Source organism: Sciurus vulgaris (genome assembly GCF_902686455.1).
Source record: "Sciurus vulgaris genome assembly, chromosome: 2".
NCBI classification, from domain to species: domain Eukaryota; kingdom Metazoa; phylum Chordata; class Mammalia; order Rodentia; family Sciuridae; genus Sciurus; species Sciurus vulgaris.
This window is the reverse complement of record NC_136462.1, coordinates 45,836,358-45,842,401: the sequence shown is the minus strand read 5'-3', so window position 1 is coordinate 45,842,401 and position 6,044 is coordinate 45,836,358. Positions and strand designations below refer to the sequence as shown.

Below are 6,044 nucleotides of genomic sequence, written 5' to 3'. Positions count from 1 at the left end.
ATTTTTCAATTTGAAGGTGATGTGATGTATGTACTATGCATAATAGAATATCTCCTTTGGAGTCTTGGGTAGCACCTTATAACCAGATGTGGAAAAGCATAATAATATTCACTCTAAGTGAGATAAATGAAGACCCTAAATGGTCTCATGTCAATTCAGGTTAGGTTTTGCCTTCAAATGAGTTTTTGTGAAAAACATAAAAATGTTGGTTTTCAGAGCTTTCTGGATTTCACAATTATGCATTATATGGCTCTTCTAGAAAATGGGATGCTTCCTTAGATCACAAGGACTACAGTTATAAAGACAATCTAAAATAAGGAACTGTTATTTTTATTTATTTTATTATTATTATTATTATTATTATTATTATTTCGTGGTGCTGGGGATTGAACCCAGGGCCTTGTGCTTGCAAGGCAAGCACTCTACCAACTGAGTTATATCCCCAGCCCGGAACTGTTATTTTTAAATGTGGATACTGTTATGTTTTGCTGCATACTTTAAGATTGAACACTTATGTACAATGTATTATGTTAAGTATCTCATTGAGTCTATTATTAGTTTTGTTTTACAGATGAGAAAACTGAGGTATGGAGAGTTTAAATAAGTTGAATAAGGCCCATAATCAGACAGTGGCAAAGCCAGAATTTGAAACTAAGCCTATGCTAGAGTCTCCATGTTTGTCCATGGTCCTATATCTACCTTACGTCCATGAGACAATAGTTACCATATAAAAGCATGATAGAGACTCATTGTTGAGCGAGCTGCAAGTTTTTTTGTGATTCTGGAATTGCCCTTTTTTTAAAAAAATTTGTACCTGGGATTGAACCCAGGAGTACTTAACCACTGAGCCACATCCCCAGCCCTTTTTTGCATTTTATTTACAGACAGAGTCTTACTAAATTGCTTAGGGACTCACTAAGTTGCTGAGGCTGGCCTTGAACTTGTGGTTCTCCTGCCTCAGCCTCTTGAGCGGCTGGTATTACAGGCATGTGCCACCACTGTGCCTGGCTGGAATTACATTCTTAATAACTTGTCAGGATGTCTTGTTTTTTTATGACTCCATGTTAGTTTGACTTTCAATTAAACAGTTTTCTAACTATGTGAACAACAGACAACCCCAAAGGAAGAAAGTAAAGCTAGCAGTCAGTTGCTCTCAATAATCACACTAGCACAGCCCCCACAACATCACAATAGTAAAGCACTCTTGTTTTACTAGAGCTGCTTGCAGCTATTGTCCTCATTAGTACTATTATTATTTGAGATGGGGTCTTGCTGTAGTGCCCAGGCTGGTCTGGAACTCCTGGACGCAAGTAATTCTACTGCCCTAACCCCACAAGTAGCTGGGACCACTGTGTACTACCATACTCAGCTCTATCATTTTATAGCTTTAACCTCCAAGTCAAATTAAAAATGAATATAAATTAAAAAGAAAACAAAAAACAACAGTCTGACATCTGGCATCTTAGTTCCACTTCATGTCTCATACTTGTCACTTAGTTGAGGTGTCACATACTTATTGGTTTGGTGGTTGGTGACTTTTTTTGGGGGGAGGGGCAGCAGAATTGGAGATTGAACCTAGGGACACTTAACCACTGAGCCACATCCCCAGCCCTTTTTAAAAATGTTTCATTATAAATATACGGATTTTGAAACTTGACATATTAACTATCTTGGGGGGAAATGGGAGGCACTCCATTCTTTATAGCAACGAAACGAACCTCACCCCATTTACAGAACCCCAAGCTCTGTTCCCCTGGGAGGTAATTTGAGACACAGGGCTCTACAGAGCACAGGAATTGATTCGGTCAGCAAACATTTGCAGAGGCCCTACCTATAGTCACACGCTGTGTTGGCAATGGGAATATAGTTGTGGGCATGATAGACAAGACTTCTGTTTCATGAAGTTTCTGTTATGATTTAGATAGGAAGTAGCTCCCAATAGTTCATTTGCGAGATAATGCAAGGAAGTTTAGAGGTGAAATGAATGAGTTATGAGAGTCTTAACCTAATCAGTGCATTAATCCACCAATATGAATTAACTGGGTAGTAACTATAGTCACACAGGACGTGGCTGGAAAAGGTAGGTCACTGGGGGTGTGCCTTTGGGATTTTTAACTTTGTCCCTGGTGAGCAGAGCCCTCTCTGCTTCCTGGTGGCCATGTCCAGAGCTGCTTTCCTCTGCCACTATGTTCTGCCTTACCTTGGATGGAGAGTAATGGAGTCAGCCATCTGTGGACGGAGACCTCGGAAACTGTGAGCCAAAATAAACTTTTCAACCTCTAATTATTATTGTCAGGTCTTTGGTCATGGTGATAAAAACAAACAAACAAAAAAAAAAACACACAAAAAAAAAAAAACTGACTAAAACAGCTTCCTTTCTAGTGTGGGGAGGCAGACAGTAGACCAATCGACCAACATATGAGCCAGAGGTCTCAGAGGGCCACCACTGCTATGAAGAACACAAAACAGGCTGACCTAACGGAGGTCACCATGAGCTCCTGTCTGATGTGCTCCAGAACACCAGTCACTCTGAGTCACATGTCATTGTAAGAAGCAAATTCCAAGTTAGATTTCAATCACCTAAAAACAAGGGAAGCTCTCTTGGGTCTTCGCTTCCAAGATGACCAAAAAAAGAAGGAATAATGGTCATGCCAAAAAGGGCCGTGGCCATGTGCAGCCTATTCGTTGCGCGAACTGTGCTAGGTGTGTGCCCAAGGACAAGGCCATTAAGAAGATCATCATTTGAAACATTGTAGAGGCCGCAGTCATCAGGGACATTTCCAAAGCAAGTGTTTTCGACGCTTATGTGCTTCCCAAGCTCTATGTGAAGCTGCATTACTGTGGGAGTTGTGCCGTTCACAGCAAAGTGGTCAGGAATCGATCTCGTGAAGCCAGGAAGGACCCAACACCGCCCCCCCCCCCCCCCTTTTAGACCTGCTGGTGCTGCCCCACGACCTCCACCAAAGCCTATGTAAGGAGCTGGGTCCTTAATGAGTGAAGAAAAGCTATCGTCTGGGAAAAAATAAAATGGGAATTATAATTCAAAAAAAAAAAAAAAAAAAACAAGGGAAAACAAAATGCCCCAGATAAAGTTTGAAGTCTAGCACCTTCTGCTGTTCCTGCCTCTGGACTGTCACTTATTGACTGGTCCTACCGAATTAACCCACTTAATAAACATGAACTGTGTACATGTGATGATTCTTCAGGTAACTCACACCTTATCCAAATGTGTAAAAGACACCTGTAGCTTTTGCAAAAGGAATTTTTTCAGCTGGGCTGCAGATGTTGCTCAGTGGTAGAGTGCTTACCTAGCATGCATGAGGCCCTGGGTTCCATCCCTGGCCCTGCAAAAGAGAAAAAGAAAAAGAAATGTATCCGGGTTGATTCTGTGTTACCAAGCCATCCCCAGGTTTTAAATAAATAAAGGTAAAAATCTGAATATACGGAAGAAGAGCTGTGGATATACCAGACAGATCTGCATGATGTCTGTAGCTGTCTCCTCAAACCCAGGCAAGATGTGAAGCCATGCAGGCTGGGGTCTCTCCTGACTTTTTCACCACTGCATGGCCTGTGGGTATTTCTCGAGTTTCTCCTGCCCTCCAGGGGCAGGCGCTGCCTCACAGAGAGGACAGTTGTGTGAACATGGGAGGAAGGGAGTATGATCTGGTGTGACTCCCCTCCTCACCCCAGGAAGGAAAGCAGATTCCCTGGGCTCCCTAAAGTTTGCCAGCTGAGAAACTCTCTAAGCCTAAATCCATTCCTGCTCAAGACAGAAATGCATGTATGACAGGAAATACTTCGTCTCCACTGGGTGAGAGTTCAAATGGGTGAAGTGAGCAGTGATAGAACTATTTGTCCTTTATGGGAAAGAAACCAATTTGGCGGTGCTTCAGAGGGGACTGCAAAACTTCGCTCCAGGTTCTTGTTTTGACTGTAAAACTGTAATCATTTTCGAGCCTTCTGGATTATCCTGCCTCTTGAATACACACTTCTGTCAATGTTTCTTCTTTACGATTTATTTACAGCCTTGAAAACAGCCTGGGGCAAATAGCAATTTATACAAGGAGAGCCACAGAATGTGGTTTTCAATTACTATTTGGGTGACCCCTAAGCTAGGGTGATGGGATTTTGAGGGGATTTTAAATGGTAATGGTGGTGGGGTGATGGGTCAATGTTTATTTGTAAGTGTTCTTAATCAGTTGGCATGGTATTTCGTTGTTAGGTATCTCTCACCTTTCAGAGAAATAAATTCCCAAACTCAAATTTCTGAGTTTTAAGAAGATTGATCATGAGACCAGCATCGTTCACTGAAATTTGTAGGAATTTTTCAGCATTAAAAATAATAACACTAATAACAAAACTGACATTGTATTTATTGTGTGCCTAGTGTTATGGTAAGATTTCTTTAATTTTGCAGTTGTAGATGGACAGCATGCCTTTATTTTATTTTTTTACTTTTATGTGGTGCTGAGGATGGAACCCAGAGTCTCAGATGTGCCAGACAAGTGCCCTGTCACTGAGCTACAGCCCCAGCCCTGTGCTAAAATTTTAACACCTATCATCCCGTATGATTCTCACACCACCACCGTGTCAGTAATGAAGAAATTAAGGCTCAGAGCAGTACAGTAGAGAGCTGAAGCCTGTCACTCCCTGTGGTGCATCCGACATTGGCAATGAGGCGGGGCTTGGGAGTCTTCAATTTACAATGGTACGATCGATCTACCATCTCCATCAGACCTGCTTCTTCCAAGTCACCCAAAGTAAACATTTCATTCAGGTAAGCACAGTGCTGTTGCTAAGCAAATGCAGACTGCAATCTAATAGACCATGCCAGGTAAAAATTCCAGGGCTATCATCCTATGTACCTGTGCTCATGACCGCCAAATACTTATCGTGGAAAACCCATCATATTTGGGACTTTTGAGTGGGAAACGTATGGGATGAAAGGGAAGCAGTAGACTGGAAAGAACCCAAGGCAATACTGTGGCATAGAATATTGCTCAAGCCCAGGTCCGGTGGCCACGCCCACCCGCTTTCTAGTCTTGAGTCTTCCAAATGATTTTCTTAGCCGGTAACAAGTTCAATAACCTTATAAATTCCTTGTAGATACAAAATAAAATGATTCCATATGTCCTGTCTTCCAAGAACTTACAATCCAGTAGGTTGATGAAGTAAACTCAATATTTAGAAATGTTCCCAAACTTTCCAGTGTAGTGTGTTTTTTCCCCACTAGATCTTGGACCCAAGGCCTGTGGACATATTCTCTGAATCTCCTCTAAAGCTTGGTACATGTTAGGGGTTCATAAATGCTAAATAAGTGAATGAATAACATAATAATTTAAAAATATGTTTAATTTTTCAAAGCAGCAATACCTATAAAATGGCACCCCACTTCAGGTCTCCCATCATTCGAATCTAGGAGCAGATTTAGGTTTTTGTGTTGCTTAAAGTTCATAGAATTTAATTTAAGCCCCCCCGCAAGATTTTAAAATTGCAAATACAAAATTTTGTACAGTGGCCTGGAAGGGGCCTGTGCAGGTGAGGAGTGGCCAGGTGCACACTCCAACACTGTGACCATCCACCTGCTGCTGCCGCTGACAGGCTGCCTGCCATCTCGCTTCCCCAAAAGCCTGCTCTTACTCTAGCAGCTTAGCAAGTTCCCCTCCACCCTTACTCTTAGTCATCCTCTATCACAGATGTTTGATTTTTTAAAACTTCTGGTAAAAAACACAGTATTGACCATTTTAACTATCCTTTAATGCACACTCTGGTGGCATTCAATCATTCACTTTGCTCCTGGTGTGGTAGCCTTCCCTGTAATCCCAGTGACTCAGGAGGCTTAGGCAGGAGGATCACAAGTTTGAGGCCAGCCTCAGCAACTTATTGAGAACTTGTTTCAAATTAAAAAATAAAAAGCACTGGGGATGTTGGTCAGTGGTAAAGTACTCATGGGTTCAATCCTTCGTCCCCTTCCCCACAGGGGGGAAAAAATTCACAATGTTGTGCTACTTCAGCAGCACATATACTAAAATTGAAATGATACA

At 41.9% G+C, this 6,044-nt stretch overlaps 1 pseudogene across 1 annotated transcript; it reads left to right on the top strand.

The window, feature by feature from the left end:
* The first annotated feature begins 2,452 nt into the window (after positions 1 to 2,452).
* LOC306654940 (small ribosomal subunit protein eS26-like) lies at positions 2,453 to 3,058 on the top strand (annotated as a pseudogene). The gene has a single exon. The product of its transcript is annotated as a small ribosomal subunit protein eS26-like (transcript).
* The last annotated feature ends 2,986 nt before the right edge of the window (positions 3,059 to 6,044 follow it).